This window comes from Trachypithecus francoisi, unplaced genomic scaffold, assembly GCF_009764315.1.
Source record: "Trachypithecus francoisi isolate TF-2019V2 unplaced genomic scaffold, Tfra_2.0 Lachesis_group6, whole genome shotgun sequence".
Taxonomy (NCBI): domain Eukaryota; kingdom Metazoa; phylum Chordata; class Mammalia; order Primates; family Cercopithecidae; genus Trachypithecus; species Trachypithecus francoisi.
In genome coordinates this window covers 108,188,360-108,215,296 of record NW_022681471.1, presented here as the reverse complement: position 1 = coordinate 108,215,296, position 26,937 = coordinate 108,188,360, and the positions used below count along the sequence as shown (strand labels likewise).

Sequence of the window (26,937 nt, the reverse complement as noted above, 5' to 3'; positions counted from 1 at the left end):
AGAGCCATCTGTCCCTTGAGGTCTAGGTTATCTTTTGGAAATTGGAACTAAATGGATGAAAAGTATAGAAATGCTTGGTCTTCCAAATACTTTCTTAATCACTTCTAGTTGTAAAAAGAGGAAAAAGTGGCTTTAAGAAAAAATAGTAAATTAAATCAATTCATAAGCTATTTTGTATGATACAGGAGATATTTATAAGAGTAAGCTATTTTGTATGATACTTTGTATGATATTTTATAAGCTATTTTGTATGATATAGGAGACATTTATAAGAGTAATTATGACTAATTATCTTACTGCAAGCCTTCATCTCCACATTTGACTTCACTGGCAGATGTGGCAACTTACAAAACAAATTAGGCCATTTCAAACGCAAGTACTACAGAGCTTGGTTTTTTTCCCCCAATCTTAAGAGATTTCATGGATATTTTAATGTTAGATTTTACAATTTAACATATTAAGATATGATTACTAAAGACTAATTCTTGCCTCTACTACCTCCATGATTTCATTACTGTCATGTGCTGTTGGGACGCTTCTAAAGCCAGAAACAACAACTGTAACAGAATGTGTAGATTACATGCCATTAGTTTCACTGTTCATAATGCCAAGTATATTCCAGAGTATGTGGTGAATACCTCCAACCTTCATGAAGATATCCTTTTTCCTTTTTTCCATAAAAAGATAATCATCGATGGCAACTAGTATAATGGACAGATCATTCGAAAAGCACATTTGATCATCAAACATTTTCCAGGTCCCAAAAACTTTCTGGAAACACACAATAGAATTTAAACCTAGTAAGAAGGCTGGATGTGAACATGTTGAACTCTAATCCAATAAAATGTACAATAGTAGAGCTATGCAATTAGTATATGGAGACACAGTTGATGATGCCATTAATTTTTCTTTGGGAAGTAATAATTATCACAGCTAATCTTAACTGAGTAATTACTGTGGGTCACATTCTCCTTTAAGTGCTTTAAACGTACTAACAGAGTGAGAGGGAATGGATATTACTTCCATACTTTTAGACTATAAGATATAATGCATCTTATCCAAAGCCCCATGGGGCTAGTTGGCAGTGAAGCTAAGATTTTAACTTAACTTAGTGGAGCTAAGATTTTAAGATCTAGGGTTCAAAACCTAGATTTTTGGCCCCCAGGCCATACTGCCTATTTTCCTTCAGAGTCATTTAAGAAAAGTCTGGAGACAAATTGATATTTTTGTTAAAATCTAAAATATAAAGATGACTTCATCATTTAAAGAAAGAATAGAAAGAGAATTTAAACAAAGGACATATAGTGAGCAAAATTAGGAAGAAATGAAAGGGAGAATAAATTGATGGGAAATTACCGAAAGTTTGAGTTGCTAAATTGGAGGGCATGCAAGAAGCAGCATTGCAATAAAATTGTAAAGGGAGATGGAGCCCAGACCAGGAGTCGCCTTGTAGGCCATGAAATAGGATTTGGGCCTATTCTGTGGGATCCCTTAGGGGATCTTGTTAAACTTACTGTTAACATTATACTGACTCCCTAGCCAGGTCAAAGTACAACTTAAGCTGCCAGTGAAATATATTGGCTTTAAATTTTTGTCACCATTTTTAAAGTGTAGTATGGAACTGAGACATTATATAAACATTATATAGACAAAAGAAACCATTTATTCTAATATTCTTAAGCTGTTTGAATAATGATTGGCCTAAATGTATTCCTTTCACATAAATTATATAAACTCCCTTTGAAATGAAGTATGAGTTAAATAAGCAATTTTTATGTTGAAAAGTTCAGTAATTTTAAAAATTAAAATGCTCTCACTGAAGCTTCCAAATCATGCTACTATATACAATCTTTTGTGTTGTAAATGTCCATGATAAAAGAAAACAAACAAAACAAGACATCAGCACCACCACCACCAATAAAATTTCAATCAGAAGGAATCACTTGGTTTGAAACTTTATGCAGCTCTCAGATAGCCAGACTTTCTTTGTTAAAACCATTCAATACAATGTTTAGGAAGTGTTGTGGTTAACAGAAAACATCATGTGCTAATATTAATTTGGGAATTTCTATGTGGTGGCAGAGACCTTATGATGTTCCACTCTCTTGAAAGCTATTCGGGAATAGTGAGTGTACCTTCTAACTCTTTTATGTGGGGGTGTGTGGAATCTTCTAATCTCCAAAGCCACTAGGCTTCTATCCTGTCCCTTATTTCCTGATACATGGACCCTCTTCTTAACTCTGGAGTGTTGGACTTTCTCTTTTCTGCCCTTCATTGGTGGCTTGGTTTAGTTTTCTGGTAACTGCATTTCTTCCTGAGCACATCCAGAATCTTCTCAGAGGAGGCAATCATTCCATTATTTCCTTGTGACACCTCAGTTCTCCATCTCCTTACCCAAAGAGCCTCCTTGATGTGTCACTTCCCCTTTGAAGTTATCTTTTCCTTCTTAGAAAACTTTTGTTTCTATTTTAAGAAAAGCTGGGTAACATAAGAACATGAAGCATTAAGAAGCAGATGGTAAATTGATTAGACATAAGATGCTTCATATGTGTATCCTCTGTCCTATTTTCCACTTTTTCTTCAGAAAATAGTCCATGACTTTGTATTCATAGCTGTTTTTCACTTGACATATCGAGAATCAATGTTTAGGAAACAAATAATTGTGAGTAAGTACTTACATTGAGTTGCATATCAAAAGATATTTAATTTTCAGGTTAAATTTATAATATGAATAGCGATGGTATAATTTTGAGAAAAAAATCATTTTTAGTCATTACAGATATTTATTAATGGCCACACTAGGAAACAAAGATTATGAGCCTCATATAAGATACATTTTTGGAACTTTCAAAGGAATACACAGTATTTCATTAGGTCAGTAGGTCTTTCCCTCCTTAGGTATTGATACACCTACAAGTGTAATGATGAGGCATTTCTAATTTGGTAAAAATAATTAAAGTTCATTTTTGTGAACAACTTAGTTTTTAACCAATTAGAATCTACTTAGATATATTCTATTATTACATTACCCTAAGATTTTTACAATCTGATAAATGCTATTTTTCATGAGGAAGAGTGATAGAATTAGAGCCACAGTCTAGCTGGTGTAGTTATAGCCATGGAACGAAACATATGTGCCTGCCATTTATCTCAGGTATCTCATTGAAAAAAAGAAAAGCTGATCCAGAATAGGTTACTAAGCATCATCTGTAAATTGAGAATTGGTTCTCAAACAATAACTTTGAATCAGCAGAAATCCAATGTTTGCTAAAAGCTATGCATGAAGAGTTAAAGTAGTTGATCTCCTCAACTCTAGACTCTTGTTATTTTTGTATTAAAAAGTCAAATGCTTGCTTTGTTCTGAAATATACATATACACACATATATACATATATATACACATATGAAATAGAACCTGAATATGTGGATTATATCAGAGCAAGTGATAATCTAAATCTAGATCCGAGTTAATATTTCAACAAGTATGGACTAAAAGCCTACTATGTGGTCACAAAATATTGATACAGCTGTAAATAAATTAGGTATAATTCCTTCTAAAATGTTCAGTCTACAGTGGAGACAGCCATTAAATAAATTATCATATACTAGCCAAAATAAATAAATGCTTATCATTACTGAATTTCTGATGTTCCTGCAAAAACAATGTGGAAAACAACTATATGTATAAATTTACTACTGAATATGGTAGTTATCCTTTAAAAGACAATTTAATGGCTTCTTGGCCTTTTGGCTAAGATCAAGTGTAGTATCTGTTCTTATCCATTTAAAAGACAATGTACCATAATACCTGAGGAAGAACATATATTTTATAATAACATAAATACATGTTCTAAAATAAAAATTAAGCGTTCTAACAAGTGATTTTACTTTTAGGCATGTAACTTCAAAAATATGGAAAAATGGACGCTCTGTGTGGTGGCCCAAACCTGTAATCCCAGTGTTTTGGGAGACCGAGGTGGGAAGATCACTTGAGGCCAGGAGTTTGAGACTAGCCTGGGTAACATAGTGAGACCCATTTCTACCAAATTATTTTTTAATTAGCTGGGTATGGTGGTTCACACCTGTATTCCTATCTACTTGGGAGGCTGAGGCAGGTGGATCACTTAAACCCAGGAGTTTCAGGTTGTAGTGAGCTATGATCACACAGCTGTACTCCAGCCTGGACAACAGAGTGAGCGCTTGTTCTCAAAAAAACACGAAAAAATGCAACTACCTATATCTGTGTCTATCTGTCATATATATATATATATTAGGTCCCACAGATGTAAAAATTTTTAATGTACTTTTGTTGTAAATAAACACTGCTGGATTTAGATATCAAAAATAATGCAGATTAAGACTTGATAGGCCGGGCGCACGGGCTCACGCCTGTAATCCCAGCACTTTGGGAGGCCAAGGCAGGTGGATCACAAGGTCGGGAGATAGAGACCATCCTGGCCAACATGGTGAAACCCCGTCTCTACTAAAAATGCAAAAATTAGTCGAGCATGGTGGTGTGCACCTGTAGTCCCAGCTACTCAGGAGGCTGAGGCAGGAGAATCCCTTGAACCCAGGAGGTGGAGGTTGCAGTGAGCCGAGATCGCGCCACTGCACTCCAGTCGGGGGGACAAGGGGAGACTGTCTCAAAAAAAAAAAAAAAAAAAAGAATTGATAAACATTAGAAAGTTAACTGAGGGAAGTCATCAAATCCACTTCCTTAAATAGGTAAGATTCTCCTTCAATAGTGCTAATTCCTTTGAGAATACTTGAATGAAAGATGAGCATTCATGTATTATTTGAATATTAAATCAATGCTTTCCTGAGTAACCTTGGTGATATGGTCCTTTCACATCTGAGAGTATATTTTACATCCCCAGATATTCTACCTTAATTGCAATTTTTCCTCCAGTTGGTTTAGAAATGGTACAGAGGAGAGTTAATAAAATTAATCACTCTAAAATTGAGCCACTTATTCTTTTATCCTATGTAAGTAAAATAACTGAAAACCAAGCAGCTAGCTTTACCCTATGGTCTCAAACATATGAGTTAAAAGACATAATCAAAGCTATCAATGTGTTCAATATATTTTTCCTTAACATCATTAATCTATTCCCTGTAAGGTTGGAGTTTATAAAATGAGACTCTGTAAAGAGAGAGATACCTTGTCTAAATCAAAGTGTGTGTTTTGTGACATAGTAGAATAGATTGATAAGTTAACTAAAATCAGGTAATTCCAGGTAGATTGGCTTAACATGTCCAAAACATTCTGTGCAAGTTAAATGACTGGTAAGTAAAATGATGGGACTCATGAAAGTTAATTTAATTATCAGTCAAAAATACATAAAATAATTTCAATACTGTTACTACCTCACTCGAGTAGGTGTTTCTCAGAGGCACTTGCTTCATTATTTATTTGTCATCATTCCTAATAAACAGGTACTTGAGTTCATGTCATCTAAAAATAAATGGCCTACCTGACATGGAAAACTGATGTAGGCATATACTCACCCAACATTTAATTACCTGAATCCATTTCAATGACTTCCTTTTCTATTCAAATAACCAGCTTGGAATTTGATTTACTAAAATTAACTTTTGTGGTATTGTTTCAGCAAAGGACAGCCTTTTGTGTGACAACCTAGAATATTTAGCTACTAAAAGACCTACCCTATTTTACTCCCACTGAGAATTATTTGTTATCTAATATCACTTATAGACTTCATGTAAATCAAATAATTATTTCTGGCTCTGCATGGTGTAAGGATGATTAAACACTTGTCAAGCTATCAGAAGAATAAGGCCATTTCCCAGCATGGAATGACGTTATTTATTCCAGACCCAATGATTGGTACCAGAACTGACCCTTAATAATAATATTCATGACCTGGGAGTGGGAGGGGAGAAATCATTTAGAATGATTAGTCTTATCACAATCTTAAGGCATTAGAATTTTCAACAATGCTGAAATAATTGTGCAACTTTAAGGAAACGTATAAGAAGATAAGTAAATTATCACTGAACTCACTGAAGTTAGTGAATACTATGCAGTGCTAATCATGTATGGCTTCTCAAAAGCATTTAATACTGTTGACAGCTGTCCTCTTGAGATGCTGTACCTACTTCCCTCTCTGTTCTTCAACTTTTTCTCTATTCCTTTGCTGTCTCTTTGGCTGGTCGTCTGTATTTTGTTCCTCCATTACATATTTGAATCCTGTGATTTGTCATGCATTATCTTTGCTTTTCATTTTGCTTGCTGTTCTGGTAAATTCTACTCCTTCAAGTGTGTTTACTGCTTTTCATATATTCTTTAGGCAAGATCTTTTTCTTGACCTTCAAGCCCGTATCAGCACACCAGGAGAAATCTCCCACTGATAACTCAAATTCATCCTGGATAAATTGATCTCATTATCTATCATTCAAAACTGACTTTTCATAATATATGACTCCAAAATTCTTATAGTCATGTAGCAAAATTCCTGGCCATTATCCTCCCTCACAGTCCCATCCATTAAAATCTGATGAGTGAACTGAAATACTACTCAAAACTCTATCCTGCGTCTTCTTTCCCCACTACCCTGACTCATGTTCCTATTACCTGTCCATTATCACCATTCCAAAAGACTCCCTGCCTGAATTCTTGCACATCTATAATCCAGCTTCCCAAGTGTGTTTTTTAATACACAGAAATGATTAGCCACAACAGCCTTCAACAATACAAGACTACCTAAAGTCTAAACATACTAACTTGACATAAGTATCCTTTGTGGTCATATGTTGAGCCTCCTTTCCAGCCTTCTTTAGCTTGGTCACCTTTGTGCTCTAAGTTTCAGCTATACTATGCTACCAAGGCATAGCAGGATGTTTCACACCTATGTGCATGAGCATGATGTGTATGTGCATGGACACGTGTTTTACACAATTCTCACTGCTTATAAAACACACTGCATCAGCTATCTATTGTTACATAACAAATTAGCACAAATTTAATGGCTTAAAACAATACACATTTATTTCACAGTTTCTGTAGGTTAGAAACCTGGGCATGGCCATGCTGGGTCCTTTGCTTCAGAGTGTCTCACAGACTGCAATAAAGGTGTCAGTCAGGACTACAGTCTCATCTGAAGGCTCAACTGGGGAAGGATCTGCTTCTATATTCACTCAGTGGTTGTTGGCAGAATTTAATTTCTCAAGGCCTTCATTCCTAACTAGCTGTTGGCCAGAGGCCTCTTTTAGTTCCTTACTACCACGGCTTCTCTATAGGCAGCTGCCTCGTAAGTATGGCAGCTGCTTCATCAAAGCCAACAGTAGAGAGAGTCTTTTTGCAAGATGAAGTTCACAATCTTACATAACCTAATCACTAAAGTGATATACCATCATCTTTGCCATTTTCTATTGTGTAGGCCACTAGGTTTAGCCCACTCTGAACAAGTTGGAATTACACAAAGATGCAACTATTAGGAGGTTGGGATTATGAGGAGCCATTTCAGAATTGACCACACCACCAACCCCCACCTTCCTTTACCCCCATCCACCTGACAACACCTGCTCAAATTATTGAAGACTCGTGTGACTTATCAAGACCTCAGTTTTTCAACATTTCCCAACAACCCACCCTGAAGTTGGTTACTCCCTTCTTCATACTCCGAATACACCTCTAATATTATTTTTCAATTATTGTTTACATAGTTTTCTCTCCCGTCAATACTTTGAGAACAAAAAATGTAGTGTATTATTTTCTACTCTGTGGTAAGATTATCAGTCCAAAGAAGTGCTCATTAAATGTTGAATAATAAGCAAGTAAAACCACAAATATTAAATACATAAAATTATCTAGAAACAGGTAATTATCCCAGGGATAATTGACAGCCAATGATGTGTTTAACATCTGAATGTATCATTTACTTTAGGTAGAGTACAAATGGTAATCTTCTGTGAGTGACATCACAAAGTGACAGATGTGAATGTCTCTATTAAGTTCTTTCAATGAGAAACTATAAAATGAAATGCCATGTGGATAATATAGTATAGCGGTTAAGATCACAGGCTTTAGCATCAGTCAATGGGATCAAATCTCACTTCTACCACTTATTAACTGTATGGTTTTGGACAAGTTACTTTAACCTCTCTGTTCCTTTCTATACTGGTCTGTGAAATGGGGTCTGAAATTGTACCTACCTCATAGGGCTGTTATAAAGATTAAATACAATTATTTATGGAAAGCAGGTAATAAAGACCTAGTGTGTATTTGCCTCTCAGTAAATGCCAATCATTATTATCTCCTAATATACTGAAATAGAGAGATATTCATGATATGAAACTTGGAGAGATGTAAGTTGTTAATTATCTTTAATATATACATAGATATATACACTTAGTTCATCTATATGTTTGTATATGGGAAAATTGGGAAGTATACACAGATTTTAACAATGATTATTTCCAGGAATTAGGGAAGAGGTAAGGGCGGGTAACTTTATTTTGTATTTTGCAGATTATTGTATTATTTGAATTATTCTAAATGAGCATATATCACTTTTTTTTTTTTTGAGATGGAGTTTCACTCTTATCGCTCAGGCTGGAGTGCAATGGCACCATCTTGGCTCACTGGAACCTCTGCCTCCTGGGTTCAAGCGATTCTCCTGTCTCAGCCTCCCGAGTAGCTGGAATTACAGGCACCCACCAGCACGCCTGGCTAATTGTTGTAGTTTTTTTTTTTTTTTTTTTTTTTTTTTTTTTTTTTTTTGAGACGGAGTCTTGCTCTGTCACCCAGGCTGGAGTGCAGTGGCATGATCTCGGTTCACTGGAAGCTCCACCTCCCGGGTTCACGCCATTCTCCTGCCTCAGCAGGAGCTGGGACTACAGGTGCCCACCACCACCCCCGGCTAATTTTTTTGTATTTTTTGGTAGAGACAGGGTTTCACCATGTTAACCAAGATGGTCTTGATCTCCTGACCTCGTGATCCACCCGCCTCGGCCTCCCAAAGTGCTGGGATTACAGGCGTGAACCACCACGCCCGGCCTGTTGTAGTTTTAATAGAGATGGGGTTTCAGCATGTTGGTCAGGCTGGTCTCGAACTCCCAACCTCAGGTGATCCACTCGCCTCGGCCTCCCAAAGTGCTGGGATTACAGGCGTGAGCCACTGTGTCCTGCCACATATATCACTTTTATAATCTGTTATGGATTGGATATATTCTTCCAAAAAGATATGTTGAAATCCTAACCCCCAGTAAATACCTCAGAATGTTGCTTTATTTGGAAATAAGGACATTAGAGATGTAATTAGTTAAGGTGAGGTTATGCTGGTGTAGAGTGGGCCCTAATTCAATATGATTAGTGTCCTTATAAGAAGAGACACCCAGACACATAGAGAACACCATTGGGTAATGGAGCCAGTGACTGAGTGCTGTAGCCGCATCCAAGGAATGCTAAGGATTGCTGACAGAGCACCAAAAGCTAAAAAGAGGCAAGGAAGGATTCCCCTACGTGTTTCAAAGGGATCATGGTTCTACCAACACCTTGATTTTGGACTCCTAACCTCCAGAACTCTGAGACAATACATGTCTGTTGTTTTAAGCCACGTAGTTTGTGGTTCTTTGCTACCACAGGCCTAGAAAACTAACAGCCAAAATAAATTAATTAATATTTTTAAGCATATACAAAAAAGAAAAGACAGGCAGTTGCATAGCTCATAAAATTATAATCTCTTGGCCGGGCGCGGTGGCTCAAGCCTGTAATCCCAGCACTTTGGGAGGCCGAGGCGGGCGGATCACGAGGTCAGGAGATCGAGACCATCCTGGCTAACACTGTGAAACCCCGTCTCTACTAAAAAAAAAAAAAAAAAAATACAAAAAAAAACTAGCCGGGTGAGGCGGCGGGCGCCTGTAGTCCCAGCTACTCGGGAGGCTGAGGCAGGAGAATGGCGTAAACCCGGGAGGCGGAGCTTGCAGTGAGCTGAGATCCGGCCACTGCACTCCAGCCTGGGCGACAGAGTGAGACTCCGTCTCCAAAAAAAAAAAAAAAAAAAAAATTATAATCTCTTGAAGTTTAAGCTTCAGGTTCATTTTGACTCTTACCTGTCCAGCCATGCCAATAGAAGTATTATTTTTTGACATCCCAGCCAAATATTTGACAAGGAGTTCATAAACTACTGAGAAGTGCTAACAAATATAGGAGCTATATCTTTCTCTTCTGTTCCTCCACGAAATTTCTCCTATCCAATTTCCAATCATGCAAATCGTATCAAGAAGGCAAAAGATCCAAGGGTTAAGCTACATTTGATTGGCTGCTGTGACTGCATGTATCTAAAGAGAAACAGAAAGTAATTTAACTACGGTATGTGACTCAAGTGATACATGTTTTAGGTAAATAATTAGAAACAAAACAAAAAGTCAATTAGTTTCTAGCCTGTCCTTCAACTGTTTAAAATATTACAGCAATAAAACTAATGGAAAGAGAGTTGTTTTCTAACTACATCAAAGTTATTAAAATGTAGAGTCAATTAGAAAAAATATAATAATGTACATTCATAATTGTTAACAACTCACATCAAATGGACAAACTGTTTGACACCAATATATGTAGGAAAGGTTAAGGCTTCTCAAATAATGTTTCTTTAATGATGAAACTTTCCAATTTTAATTTTTTTTTTTAATTAGCATGGAGGAGGAAGAGGGTCAAAAACAAATAACTTTCTTTTCTCAATACGTATAGCCATGGAAGATGGCAGAAGGGAGTGAAAAAATTCAATCATTTTTATTAATAAAACAAATGGAGAAAGCAGTGGAACCAGTAACCCCAATAATGGATCATATATTATTATTTATTTTATTTGCCTATTTCTTTCACAAATATCTAGCTATTCATCAAGTAGACATTCCCTCCAAGGCGCAAAGAAATACTGAAGTTTTAATCTACCATTGTTTAATTTTTTCTTGTGGTGGAAATATTTGTGTTCATAAGAAACTTTCCAAATTAATTAAACATGTTTAAGGTTGATACTGGCCAGAGACTTTCCTGTCTTCCAATTTAAGAGATTTTGACGAACATATGAGAATTACAGTACAAAATATGGCAAGACAGGGACAGAAAATAGAAGAGGGGAAAAGAAAGGAGAGGGAATGAAAGGAGGAAGGAAAGAAGAAAGAAAACTGAAAACGGAAATACAGGCCAGGCACTGTGGCTCACGCCTGTAATCCCAGCACTTTGGGAGGCCGAGGCAGCTGGATCACTTGAGGTCAGGAGTTCGAGACCAGCCTGACCAACATGGTGAAACCCCATCTCTACTAAAAAATTACAAAAATTGTCCGGGTATGGTGGTATGTGCCTGTAATCCGAGCTACTTGGGAGACTAAGGCAGGAGAATTGCTTGAGCCCTGGAGGTGGAGATTGCAGTGAGCCGAGATCATGCCATTGCACTCCAGCCTTGGCAACAAGAGCAAAACTCTTCTAAAAAAAAAAAAAAATTTCCTCTCGTTCTTTTCACAAATGTCAAGTATTTGCCATTATTCCTAAGGAAATGAAAAGAAACAAAAACGTGTGTCACATTGTTCTGAAATAGTTACTGTTACTTATTATTGAGAGTGCAAACCACCCATGTTTCCTCTTGTGCTTATGCAAAGGTTAAACAGCCTGAGAATTACCTGCACCATGGAAATGTATTCTGGGGTTAATAGAAACAAAGTGTCCATCTTTGAGTTATTTTAACAACTAAACCCTAGAGACCAGAGATAAACTAAAGGAGAGTAAAGAAATATAATTACATTGGACAGTAATGTCATGAAGAGTTAATTGGGATTCAGTGAGTCATAACTTATTTTGAAGATGTGGCATTTTAGAAAACCACCTAGCTTCATTCATATTACCCTCAGACATTAAAGGTGTAATTGTTGTCATTATCGTTTTAATCGGTACTGTAATTTAATGGTTATACACATGGTTGTTGTAAGGTCTTTTAAGCTGTTGGGATTTCAATATTTGACATGTAGCTTGAAAAAATAATTATGACATTTCACAGATTTGAGGTTGGCCTTTGCAGTTAATGACAGCACTGCCTTTTCAAAATGGTTATTATTGATAGTACAAATACTCAAATACTCAAATACAGAGCTGCCTTCATCTGTACCATAGTTCTTTTTCTTACAGATCTCTGGTATTTCTTAGAAATCACTGGGATTATCTAATCAGGCCAACACTGCCACCATGTTTATGCAGTATGTAATGTATGGTAGCTATATTGCAAAATACCAAAAGAAAAGCACTTGTAATAGTTCCTACTTGGAAAATAATATTGTTACTAAAAATTATGGCGGAAATAATATTTTATTAACTGTAGGCCTTGATTGTCTTGATTGCAAATGCTAGGTACCATATTATGCACACAGCTTGAAATATATGTGGCATAATGAATAAAAGCTTACTTTCCTAAAATATAAAATGATTGAGGAATTCGATGATCACATTTAAATATTTTCAAAAAGGGTTATTTTCTACCCAGCAGTAGAATAATTGATAGATAATTACAAAAGAGGCTATGCCAAAATTATTGCTAGGCCCTTTATATTGAGACAATGGTCTTTATATAGTGTTTGATGAGAAATCTATCATTTCCCTTGGGGTAGTGGCCAGTTATTTACCACCGTAACAACTTAAATGACTCTGTTTCTAGACTTCTAGTTAGGGGCACTTCTTAAATCTTGAAAACGGGGCAAAGCATAAATTTCTAAGATGAAGATTTACTTGGTTGTCTTAGTACATGGGGTGAGTTTCAGCTTACAAACCTGGCCTCTCCTCTGAAACTCGCAAGGAAGGACCAAGTGTCACAATATAGCAGGAGCTCTTAACCCATCTGCACAATCATTGCGAGATGGGGAGTGGATAGGCTACCCAATCAGTGCCTCTGACTTGATTGATCCAGATCTGGGGTGTGTACAATTTCTTATAAAGCTCTCAAGGTGATTCTAATATGCATCCAGGGCTGAGAACCACTTCATTAGTGATTATTAGATCAGTTTTCAAAATACAGCCTATCGAACATTGATGGACTCTGTCAATGTCAGTATCCTGGTTGTGATATCATAGTATGGTTTTGCAAGAGGTTACCACCAGAAAAAAATTGGGTAAAGGGTACGTGGAATGGAGTCTCTCTGTATTATCTCCTACAACTCCATGCAATTCTATAAGTATTTCAAAATTAAAAAGTTTAACTTATTTTTTAATAGTCTACAAGTGAACTCCATTAAACTTACTTGTGACTCTTAAAGATACAGATTTGTGGGCCCCATCACAGATCTAGCAAATCAGAATGCCTGTGGGTATGTCCTGGAATCTACATTTTTAAACACGCTCACCGGATGATTTTGCTGAAGCATTGATTTAGCTACTTACATGTTTAGGTTTTGAGTAATATTGGGCACCTGGACAGTCCTAGGTAAATGAGAATTACACACACTGGCACACTAAGTTCCCTGCCCTATTCAATATTCTACTGCTATTCCTGCTGCACTTCTCTCAAAAAATAGGATTTCATATACCAAAGTATTATGATGATACTAAGGCAAACTAATGCATAAAAATAATATATAATGAATTATTCAATCATTCAACAATTTTTTTACTGAGTACCTATTATGTGCCAGATACAGTTCTAAGTATTGCTTTTAAGAATGAGTATAAGAATAACATCTGTAAGCCAATCACCTCCGGCATTCTGATAGTACACAGATTTCTTATTTAAGCTTCGTAACCACCCTGATGTAGGTTCTTTTATTCTCCCCTCTTTGCAGAAGAAAACACTGAAACAAGTTGTTTTATGTACATTGCTAAGGATCTAGAAGTAAAAATTTGAATCTGAAATCAGATTTCAGAGACTGTTTCTTTATGGTAAAATATACATAACTTAAAGTTTACCTTTTTAACTATTTGAAGTATGCAGTTCAGTGACATTAAATACCTTCAGACGCTGTGCAACCATCACCACCATCAATCTCTAAAACTTCTCCATGTTTCCACACATTCAGTACCTATTATACAATATCAGGGGCTGTTTTTATTATACAATATATGACACTCCGCCACCAAAGAAATCTTTAATTGTAGAACTTTATGCAAAAGGTAAAGAAAACAATTTGGGAGAAAAGCCTCTTGCCAGCATTTCTTCAATCATGTGATATATTATAGAAAAGCTCCTGCGCGTAAAATCAGCCTTGATCTGGCTGTATGTTTATTGAATCTAAAAAAAGTAATTTTCAGAACTATTGTATAGTGATCAAAAACCCAGCTATAGAACCAAGCAGCTCAGTCTGAAAGCCATGATGGTTACTTATTAGCTGCATAACACTGGGTAAATAGCTTAACCCATTTGTGCTGCAGTTACTTCTCATTTGTGAAATAGATACACTAATAAGGCATACTAATAGTGCCAAATGGAATCTTTAGTGTCAGTATTAAATCTCTAATATATGTGAAAGACTTAGAACATTGCCTGGCATTTCCTCAGTCCACCCACCCAATCCCACCCACACACAGTTAAAAGTTAGTTCTTATTTCCCCGATTGTCAATTTTGTGTATATCACTTGATGCACATCGTTTTCCCACATCTTTGTCACTGATGGTTAGTTTTATATAGTTCAGTAGCAAACACAATATCTGACAACCTGAATTTATTTTATTATAATCATTTCAAAAAAATTAGAGTCAAATGTCCTCAACTGTATGTCTCTAGTAATTTCACTTGGAAAGTTTTTCAGGCACTGAATTCATTCTTGACAATAGAGGAGCATTCCCCTGTCTGTAATATCTGAGCAGAAAGGACATTGGTTCCATGAAGCCTTGTTTCTGTTTTTCTTCTGTTTATTAGAAAATACACTGTTGATGGCAAATTCATGAGCAATCTAAATATATAATTAATTAGAGGAACGAATTGAAATTGACCAAATATCTCAGAGCTTTGAACAAAATGACTTTTCAAATGGTCAAAACAATTACTTAGAATTTAAGCATTCATTTAAATGCAAGACAGTGTGCAGTAGAGATACAAAAGAGAAACCAGGCTCCCATGATATTATAAAAGCTAACCCTGCTCCTTAAGCAAACGAAAGTCTCTTTCTATTGTCAGTAACTGTCTTCTAGGACTAATAGTTTGGTATTTTATAAAAGGGAGAAAAACTTATCAAAAACATTCCATGAAATGTACCTCTTTTGAAAAATTACTCCTTACATTTGAGTTAAAGAATTCTTTAGAAGCCAAACTGCTGAGATGATTTATCTGCACAAAAGAAAACTACTGTTCAAGAAGCATATTTGAAGAATATGTCATTGCAAATCAAAGATTCTTTTAAAAATAAATCTCAAAAGGAAGAGAGGTGTGGGGGGAGAGAGAGAGAGAGAAATATATAATTAAAGTAATAGGTAATTTAAGTTTGGAAATGAACGTTCATTCACTACTTTGTTGTATTGTAATATGGTGGTAAACAAAACAAAGCAATAATTTTGTCTGATTTTCTTTGCTAAGAAATGGAACCATTTATGAAGCTTAGCAACTGATATGAATTTTGCTTTGATGGTAATTATGTAACAGAGTGGCAGGGGGTTCACTTCCAGATAATGATGGACAATGAAGGTCAATTTCTATCCTGTCGTTTTGAATATTCAGTGCCAGCACAATTTAATTGGGATCAGGTAATTGCTCAGAAGGCTACACTGAGCCCACTATCATTCCTCAGTGTCACTCCTGCACACCTACGTATCCTGACGTTGTCAAAAACTGTCATGAGGAATGCGTCTCACTGAGAAAAATAACCTGTTTGTCATAGCTCAGTGCTTCAAGACCATACTCTTAAAGTGATAAGAAAAAGATTTTTTTTTTTGAGCAAAACTGTCTTGTCTCTGAACTGATTAAATTGGTCCATCATGGTAATATAAGGGAACATTTTAATGAAATAAATTATTTATAGGAGTTCAGTGATATTTGCTGTCTTAGCTCTTGTGTGATAGTATCAAATGTACCTCTTACCCTCTTTTGGCATTGAAGGATATTATATTAGTCTTTAATATCTTTTGCAAAGTATTATAAATTATGCAAGTAATAAATGTAAACATTGTTTTAAGAACTACAGTATTGTGAATAAATTGGTGAAAATTTATCTTGTGATTTTCTCATTGGCATTAGAGAGAAGCAGAAATTTAGAAACTAATTAGTGTATAATGTGTGTTTTTATAATAAAAGGAAACTATGTGCTCAGGAAAAGTCTAATGTCCTCAAAATGAAAATACTCATAGTAACAGTAATATATATAAAATGTGATTTATAATGATCACAAACATTAAATGTTGTTTGAATTGGCGCTAGTAAATTCTGATTGCCACCTATGACTTCTGACTTCTGTCTATTGATATGAGGACTAAAGGGATAGTTAATGTTATTATTAGTATTAATAAAAGTAATGTAAGTTTAGTATTAGTATAAGATTTCTAATCTATTCACCATAGACAATGAACCAAAGAGGAACTACTTTTTGCTACATTTTTATCTGTCTCAGGGCATAGGATCAATACAATTTCTAGTTTTGTAAAATGAAAGCACTGACACAGAAGACGCCTATTTCACTTCCTCAGAATAATAGTATATAATATTATACGTTATATACTTTACACAAGTGTTAAAATAAAAATGAGGAAATATTTAAAATGATAGGCTCACTACTATATTTAATAGCATTAATCCTCAAAGGACATATTTAATACATTAATTTCTTAATATGTGTGCATTGTGAATACACGAAAATTAATTCAAGATGGATTAGAGACTTAAATGTTAGACCTAATACCATAAAAACCCTAGAAGAAAATCTAGGTAGTACCATTCAGGACATAGGCATGGGCAAGGACTTCATGTCTAAAACACCAAAAGCAACGGCAGCAAAAGCAAAAATTGACACATGGGATCTAATTAAACTAAAGAGCTTCTGCACAGCTAAAGAAACTACCATCAGAGTGAACAGGCAACCTACAGAATGGGAGAAAATTTTTGCAACCTACTCATCTGACAAAGGGCTAATATCCAGAATCTACAAAGAACTCAAACAAATTTACAAGAAAAAAACAAACAACCCCATCAAAAAGTGGGGAAAGGATATGAACAGACATTTCTCAAAAGAAGACATCCATACCGCCAACAGACACATGAAAAAATGCTCATCATCACTCGCCATCAGAGAAATGCAAATCAAAACCACAATGAGATACCATCTCACACCAGTTAGAATGGCAATCATTAAGAAGTCAGGAAACAACAGTGTTGGAGAGGATGTGGAGAAATAGGAACACTTTTACACTGTTGGTCGGATTGTAAACTAGTTCAACCATTATGGAAAAGAGTATGGCGATTCCTCAAGGATCTAGAACTAGATGTACCATATGACCCAGCCATCCCACTACTGGGTATATACCCAAAGGATTATAAATTACTCTACTACAAAGACACATGCACACGTATGTTTATTGCGGCACTATTCACAATAGCAAAGACTTGGAATCAACCCAAATGTCCATCTGTGACAGACTAGATTAAGAAAATGTGGCCCATATACACCATGGAATACTATGCAGCCATAAAAAAGGATGAGTTTGCGTCCTTTGTAGGGACATGGATGCAGCTGGAATCCATCATTCTTAGCAAACTATCACAAGAGAGAAAACCAAACACCGCATGTTCTCACTCATAGGTGGGAACTGAACAATGAGATCACTTGGACTCGGGAAGGGGAACATCACACACTGGGGCCTATCATGGGGAGGAGGGAGGGATTGCATTGGGGAGTTATACATGATATAAACGTCATGCACATGTACCCTAGAACTTAAAGTATAATAAAAATAAATAAATAAATAAATAAAAAGACAAAAAAAAAAAAGAAAAAGGGAAAAAAATTCTTTGAGTTCCTGCAATTAATATCATCAAATGATGTAAATTATAGTTTTAAAACAAAAAAGCCCTTAAAGCATGCTATGAATAAAGTAGGAAACAAATTAAATTTTAATCTTTATTATTATCAAAATAATCTCTGCATTGTTCTTTTTCTACTTGAAGTTTCAGTGGTTTTCATTGATAGTCATAAACTGGAGAGAAACTTGTGCTTACCTATAATACTCCAGAGGCATAAGGCACCAAGGCTTACTGTCTTCCAGCATTGCTTCCATTTTATGTCTGGAGGAGATAAGATATGGGTGTAGCTGTGAAGGAGAATTGGATATGCAGACTATTGCTTTATCTTTATCTCTGAATGATGGACACCCAAGCAGTTTTAAGTGAGGGCCTTTACTGGCTCTCATTTGCCTTGTTTTTATTAGGAGACAGCCTCTCTGGGTTGCATTAGGTTGCAAGTTATAAGATTCAAATGACTCTGGATAAGATGCTACCTTTTGATTTGTTTTTCTAAGACCACCAGAGCGGGCACAAAAGAACCAGCGACTAGGCAAGTGTAGGAGCAAAACTGCAAGTTTATTTTGGTCACCTAAGGTGTGGGGAAGAGGTCTGTCGGCCTCCGGCAAAGAAGGCCGACAGAGTCCCCCCGTGGGGCTCTCGGATGGCGTTCCTGGAGTCCTGACATCCCGACAGGAGTGAAGGACTGAGGAAGGCCGCCCGTGGTGTCCCTCCGGAGCGGCTTTTCTAGGAGTGGGAGGGCAATAGGCGGGGCACGGGCGTGTCAGGGGGCGTTCCGCAGGTGCGACCAGGTAAATCTTGGTCTCTTCGGATTGACATCACCTGGCGCATGCCTAGTTGGTCCGCACCTTCCCGGGTCGCGGCTGCATTTTCGCGCGCGCGGGAAAAGTTGGGGGGGGAGATGAAGAACCCGGAAGTGCACCATCTTGCCTCCGCTCATCCAAACATTCCAACCTTTTATTGGTAATAGTGATAAGGGGCGCCGTGGTCTGTCTGGCTACTTCCTGCTGTTAAGGGGCGTCGTTAAGGTCGGGGCCCATGGTTGGCATTTGGACGCACGGATGAAAAATAAAATAAGGCACAGTATTAGCATAGGAATGAGGAATAGAAGCATTTGTTGGAATAGGGGAAAAACCCAGAAGGAAGGTCCCAGCAAGGTTGAGGAGTATGAGATAGTTAAGAAAATTTAGTAAGTTTGAGGCAAGTGGGGGAAAGCCAAACTGATTTCCACTGATTGCTTTCAGTAGGGGCCCTTTTTAGCTGGGAATGAGGAACGAGTGTGCAGAGTAGTTGTTGGCCAGGCAGCAATTAAGGAGTGGAGTTTTTGTGGAGTGGATGGCTTTCCGCTTACTCCTACTACAGAGATATTGGATGGAAGGCTAGGTCCAGAGAAGGATGGCAAAACAGAATAGGTAGCCTCGCTGTTGATTAAAAAATTGATTGTCTTACTCGCTACCAGGAGAGTTACCCGCGGCTCGGCGAGGGTGATGGGGGTCCCCGAGTCTCGGCACCTTCAGTGGTAGTTGTCGTCCAGATGTAGGAGCTGGAAGGAGCTCCCAGGATCCTGGGAAAGGGGGTCACGTGGAGACGCAGCACCTGTTCTCAGGGTGGGGCAATCAGACTTCCAGTGTCCTCCCTGCTAGCAAGCAGGGCAGGGGGCTGCTGGTGGACGAGGGTTAGGACATTCACTGGCCCAATGTCCTGACGCCTTGCACTTATAGCAAGGCTGCGTTGGGGCTCGGGGACCTTGCGGACACCTGTTGGCATAGTGTCCTGCCTTGCCGCACTTATAGCAGGCTCCTTTCGTAGCCTTGGAGTCTGCGGAGTGTGTACTCTCTGGCCGGGGGTTACGACTGGGCTGTAAAGCCGCTGCTAGGAGCTGTAACTTCTGTTCAAGGCGAGCCTGCCGTCTCCTCTCTGGAGTTATAGACCTTAAAGGCTAATTTAACCAGGTCTTGTATTGGTGCCTGTGGACCATCCTCTACCTTTTGAAGTTTTTTACGAATGTCAGGAGCTGATTGAGAAATGAAATAAGACGCCAAAATGGTGGCCCCTGTGGGGGAGGCCGGATCCAACCGGGTATATTGGGTTAGAACCTCAGTCAGTTTAGGGTAGAGGTTAGGATAACCTGGAGGTTATGCCAAGTAAAGTCATAGGCCTGACAAAGGTATCTAAATTCCTTTATGTATATGGTAGGATTAGCTGAGAAATCACCTAAACGCTTCTCAATTTTGGAAAGATCAGCCAATGAAAAAGGGACATGTACTCTGACTACCCCCTCCGCCCCAGCCACCTCTCGCAAAGGTGCTAACACTGTAGGAGGGTGTGGGCAGAGATAGGGGACTCAAGACAGCCAGTTGGGGGCCCCGAAGGAGGCACGGGACCGAGTGGATTACTAGTAGGTAAGGAAGAGGAAGGAGGAGTCTGGGCAGGAAGGGAGGGGGTGGAGAGAGCCTGGAGAGAAGGAGGAGTATAGGGCAGGTAGGGACGAGAGCGTAAGGCCCAAAAGCCTTGTATGTAATTAATTTCAGACCACTTGCCTAGCCGCTGGCAGAAACTGCTGAGGTCGATCACGCCACAGTGGAAAGGAACATTAACCGCTTCCTCCTAAGGTCTTGTTCGAGCTGTAAGGTTTTTAAATTGGCTAGGAGGCACCCTAAGGGGGTGCTCTTTGGAAATTTGGACTGGGGCGTTTCCCGTTTGTTTCCTCTTTACTGACACAATGGACACGGAAATGGATCCTGCCTGGCTTCAAAGCGTCCTTTGGAACCAGCAGAGACAGACTGGAGGCTCATGGAGCCAAAGTGGAGATTACCTTCAGGCGGACGTCTCCGTCCTGAACTGGTCTTCCGAGCCACTTGGTGGCTCCAAATGGACCTCGGACCTGCGCAGGATTTTGGCCGAGGGAGGTAAAGAGGAGACAAGGGCACTTACCCCAGAGAGGCCGTGAGAGTGAGGGAAGCGGGTCTCAGGTCCTGGTCCGTCTGCCGCGAAGGCCGCCGTGGCGTCCCTCCGGAGCGGCTTTTCTAGGAGTGGGAGGGCAATAGGCGGGGCACGGGCGTGTCGGGGGGGGGGGTGGGGGGGTGGGGGTGGGGCGTTCCACAGGTGCGACCAGGTAAATCTTGGTCTCTTCGGATTGACATCACCTGGCACATGCCTAGTTGGTCTGCACCTTCCCGGGTCCCGGCTGCATTTTCGCGCGCGCGGGAAAAGTTGGGGGGGGGGGAGGGGGATGAAGAACCCGGAAGTGCACCATCTTGCCTCCGCTCATCCAAACACCTTTCGTAACTTAATTTGAATGTTCATATCAGGAGTCCTTTTTAAGGATCAGTCAATAGGGGAACAATAAGGCAGTGAGTCTATGAATCTTCAGCATGGGTTACAGCTAGAGGACATAAAAAAGGAGGTTGGAAGCGCTGGACACACTTAAAAAAAAAATCTTGTCTGGGTTGAAAAAATGCATTTTCTTTGTCTAAGTCACATAGTGTATTCCATATTTAGCTGTAGTGTTGAAATAGGAAAAACACTGTGTCTTGGCAGGTAGGCCTCTGCTCTGAGCTGGACCCAATGGTCAGAGCACACTTTTGTTTAACATTCAGAGGACTGTCAAGATGAGGAAGTTCGTTTCATGTTTTTTCTACCATGAATTTGCTCTTCCTGGCCAAGTCCGCTCATGCCTGTGAAAATAACTCACCAGCATGCTGGAGAATGAGATACTAAACTAGGACAAGAGCCGCTGCTGAAAAGCTCATGGCTGATATCAACTGGAAACTAATTAAAATTACTCTTAAACAATAAACCAGTTCTCCACTCACTCAAAGTGACAGTGAAGTGAAGGAAATCATCCTTTGTGTTTCCTTTGTTTCATGCAATAGTTTGTGTGGTTAATTCATTATAGTCTTTGTTCTCAAGTGAAATACAACAGTCAGGTGAAAGAAGAGTTTTCTTCCTTGACCTTAAAGTGGATTTCCTTTTATAACAGGTCCAACTCAGCTTTCAATTGTTTTTAGTTCTGAAGTTAATAGCAGTAGTTCTGGGCTTTTTTTTTTTTTTAATCAATGGCTTGTTAATTGTCATCCCAGTTATTTACATGGGAATATGGAGACTGCAGTCTCCCAGCTGCCAGGCCCCCAGGGCTTTGCCACTGGTATAATTTATAACACGACTAATTAAAATGAATTTTCTTGCAATAAGGTTCTGTGTGCTACTTGTGGGAGAGGAGTTATTAAAATATTCAGTACAGCAACAGTAAACTTGAATGCAAAGTAATAATCATACATTTTTAATTACATGTTTAATACCCATTTGGCTAATATAAAACTATTCTGAAAATTACTTGGGATCAGCACAATGTCTTTTTGTGCTTAGTAGTATCCAAAGACATCCCTCTGAATGGGTTTAGCATATGCACTGTCATCAAGATATAGCTGTTTGATGACAGACACACAGTGTGTTCCTATGATACTTTGCACAAGATCAGCTATGACAAATACAAGTTTATTTTGCTTATTGCAGGCAAATAATGTCCTTTGCAGGAACTTGGATGGAGCTAGAGGCCATTATTCTAAGTGAAATAACTCAGGAGTGGAAAACCAAATACCATATGTTCTCACTTACAAGTGGGAGCTAAGCTATGAGTACACAAACACATATAGAGTAATGGACTCTGGAGATTCATGCTACATATTGAGTACAACGTACACTACTTGGGTGATGGGTGTACCAAAGTCTCAGCATTTGCCACTCTATCATTCATCCATGTAACCAGAAACCACCTGTACCTTAAAAGTTATCAAACTAAAAAATATATATTTTTAAAAAATGATTCCTGGTTGGGCACAGTGGCCCACGACTGTAATCCCAGCACTTTGGGAGGCCGGGGCGGGCAGATCATGAGGTCAAGAGATTTAGACCATCCTGGCCAACATGGTGAAACCCCATCTCTACTAAAATACAAAAATTAGCTGGGTGTGGTGGCACACACCTGTAATCCCAGCTACTCGGGAGGCTGAAGCAGGAGAGTTGCTTGAACCCAGGAGGCAGAGGTTGCAGTGAGCCGAGATCGTGCCATTGCACTCCAGCCTGGGAGACAGAGTGAGACTCTGTCTCAAAATATATATATATATATACACATATATATATATATGATTTTCATTTTCCACCAACTTCCTTTTGAAAAATTTCAAGCAAGACTTGTACAAAGGACATCCATATGCCCTCCACCCAAATTTATCAGTTTCTTACATTTGCTCACTATCCCTCTATCCCCTTTCTCATTATATATGTTATATAATTAATATATAAATATAAATTATATAATAGGTTATATAATTAATGTATACTATATAAATATAAATTATATAATAGATTATGTATAATTTTTATATAACTGGCTGAATCGCTTGAAAGTTACTTGCAGGTGTCACAATACTTCTAAATGCTTCCTCATATGTCTTCTAAGGGCAAAATATCCTCTTACATAGTCACAGCATAATTATCCCATCCAGGAAATGTATGGACCTACAGTCCATATTCACATTCTTTACAGTTGTTCCTCACTCTCCACTTTGCTCCAGGATTTAATCAGGAACCATGCAATACATTCAGATGCATGTCCATTTGATCTTTAATCTAAAAAAATGTTTTCGGCCTTTGTTGATATTTATATTCTTTGTATTCTTCAAGGATTGCTCCCAGTTGTAAATATTTTCTGATGTTTGTTTGTTTGCCTGTTTTCTAAGTCAACTCCTGAAGAAGCGTGTATTTATACACAACGAATCATGAATAAAGAATGGTCATTGTTAAGGACTTGATATTAGCAAACTATATTGTCAAGCTCTTTGCTGGTTTACCCATAATATTGCAAGACATTTTCTCCCACTCATTTGGAAGGTGTTTCCATTTGTATCTGGCAAGCTATTATCTTAGTTCTTAATAATACTGTTATTGAAGATCTTCTAGTATGTAGAAAAGTATAAAGTGCTATTAGTATTCCAAAGGAAAGTATAATCTAAATGGTGAAAGGAAATAGAAACATGGGGAAAATCAATACAGTTGAATAACGTTTAAAGATGCAGCATATGTTACAAGGCAGGTTAGCATTAATTGCTAACTAAGTGATATAGAAAGTAAGTCTATATTATCTGTAATTTACATAGCTGTTGATTTTCATAAGGAAAAGGCAATACCACTTGTCTACAATGGAAAAGAGTTATGTTGATGTTAGTAATAATCATTTACATAAGTATACATGTGATTTCAAGGACAATAGCTAATGATGGCTCATAAATATGCATATTTTTCATTGATCAAAACTGTGCGGTAAACTTCTGGTGTCTGATCTTGTAATCTATTACACAACATTAAGGTAATTAAGAAGAGAATTGAGGCAAATAAGACTCCTTTAAAAACATACCTTCTCATGGTTATTCATCTTGAATTCGATAATTACAAATATGACAAATCTCTGTGCTAAGTTTATTTAGTTTAACAGTTGTAAATTTAAAAAAAATTCCTCCATTATGTTTATCAAGTCTTCCAAGCTTTTGTTCACCATTTTTAAATTATGTATTTTTTATTCACCATTTCAAAAAATTATATTTTTCTACTTCATGACCCCAGCCAAATAGCATACAATGTTTAACTATAACTCTTTACAAATTATACTTATTTCCTTATAGTATATTGACAATTTTTGTGATAGATCTTCTTTTAGAATTCAATAACCTAAAAATTAAAAACTATTTTAGAGTTAGTGGTTCTAACTTCATGAATCTTCTGATTAATAAAGTTCCTCAAATGCGTTTTAAGCAGAAAGAAAATTGCTGAATATAAACTAAAACTGCTCAGAGAAATGCTTTTTATTATGCACATTCAAATGAAAGTGCATGCACAATGAACCCAGTCCTCTTTTTAGTGTTCAGTACACAGCTCAGGGCTGTGTATTAGCCCAGTACCCCCTCATTTCTAGCTATGCAATTAGTATTGATTGACTGATAGATCGCACACTTGATGTTGGTGGTCACTGAGGTACGTACACCTCTGTACAAGGCCCGCCAGGCCATTGTGCGTGCCTGGTACCTTATTGAGGAATCACAAAACAACTGGTGATTTTTTAATCAACTGTATGTAGAATACAAAATGTGGTCTGTCTTCCTGTGTCTAGCTACTTTTTACCTCGTGGTTTTATTTTCCCAGTGATGTGTACACTTTAAATTTTTTCCCAGACATAAGAGAAAATTTGTATTGTATTTCACTTTCTGTTTTAAATACATGGCCGGGCGCGGTGGCTCAAGCCTGTAATCCCAGCACTTTGGGAGGCCGAGACGGGCGGATCACGAGGTCAGGAGATCGAGACCATCCTGGCTAACATGGTGAAACCCCGTCTCTACTAAAAATACAAAAAACTAGCCGGGCGACATGGCGGGCGCCTGTAGTCCCAGCTGCTTGGGAGGCTGAGGCAGGAGAATGGCGTAAACCCAGGAGGCGGAGCTTGCAGTGAGCTGAGACCCGGCCACTGCACTCCAGCCTGGGCGGCAGAGCGAGACTCCGTCTCAAAAAAAAAAAAAAAAAAAAAAGTCTATACATTATATTTGTGTTAACATGCCCCCATATATAGCACTTAGTATGTTTAAAACACTGCATTTGATGCTTTATAAATTTAGTTAATTTGAAGGAAATCACGAGCAAAATCTCATGCACATTTCTTTTGTGTATGAATTTAGTGGAGGATGTTTTGTCTACGGACCAGCTTGCAGGCCTTCTGCTCAGGTCTCATCATCTTTTATAGAATACATGAGGTCCAATGTGGCCTCCTTCCAATCTATCTGCTGGGATAGGAAAAGGAAGCCCTGGATATCTCAGCAGTAACTCCCCATTCCCTCATTGCCCCAGCCCCTAGAAACCACTAATCTGTTTTCTGTCTAGAACTTTGCCCATTCCATATATTTCATAGAAATGCAGTCATACAATATGTGACCTTTTGTGCCTGACTTCTTTCACATTGATGTTTTCAAGATTCAGCCACATGGTAGGAATTATTTTATCTATTTTTATTACTGCATACTATTCCATTATATTCCACATTTTATTTATCCTTTTACCAATTGATAGACATGTGGGTTGTTTCTGCTTTGGTGCTATTATGAATAATGCTGCTATGAAAATTCATGTACACGTTTTTGTATGGATATGTTTTCAATGTTCTTTGTTATATACCTACAAGTGGAATTGGTGAGTCATATTTTTGAAGGACTGCCAGTTTTTCTTTTTTTCTTTTTTTTTGAGACGGAGTCTCACTCTGTCGCCCAGGCTGAAGTGTAGTGGTGCAATCTCGGCTCACTGCAACTTCTGCCTCCTGGGTTCCAGTGATTCTCCTGCCTCAGGCTCCTGAGTAGCTGGGATTACAGGCATCCGCCACCATGCCTGGCTACTTTTTTTTTTTTTTTTTTTTTTAGATGAAGTCTTGGTCTGTCGTCTAGACTGAAGTTCACTGGCGCAATCTCAACTCACTGCAACCTCCGCCTCCTGGGTTCAAGCAATTCTCCTTCTTCAGCCTCCTGAGTAACTGAGATTAGAGGCACGGGCCACCATGCCCAGCTAATTTTTGTATTTTTAGTAGAGATGGCATTTCACCATGTTGATCAGGCTGGTCCCGAACTCCTGACCTCATGATCCGCCTGCCTTGGCCTCCCAAAGTGCTGGGATTACAGACGTGAGCCACTGCACCTGGCCACCAAACAGTTTTTCAAAGTGGCTGGACGTTTTACCTTCCCAATAAGTATATTTTCATATTTCAACTGACTGATAACATTTATACATACACAGTATATAGGAATTTTTACTTCAAGTTACATCTGAAATGATTGGCTATATTTAAAAGTAGATATTCTGTTTTTAACAATAAAACATAATGTCTTGCTTTTCTATATGACTGACATTATTATGCTAGATGACAACTACATAATCATTGGCAAAGCACAATTTGTAGAATTACGG

General features: G+C 38.1%; 1 protein-coding gene and 1 pseudogene across 1 annotated transcript in view; both read left to right on the top strand.

Annotated features, from left to right (window-relative positions):
• IL1RAPL1 (interleukin 1 receptor accessory protein like 1) overlaps nucleotides 1-26,937 on the top strand; it is a 708,593-nt gene that overhangs the window by 491,124 nt on the left and 190,532 nt on the right.
• On the top strand, nucleotides 3,732-3,847 carry LOC117078705 (annotated as a pseudogene).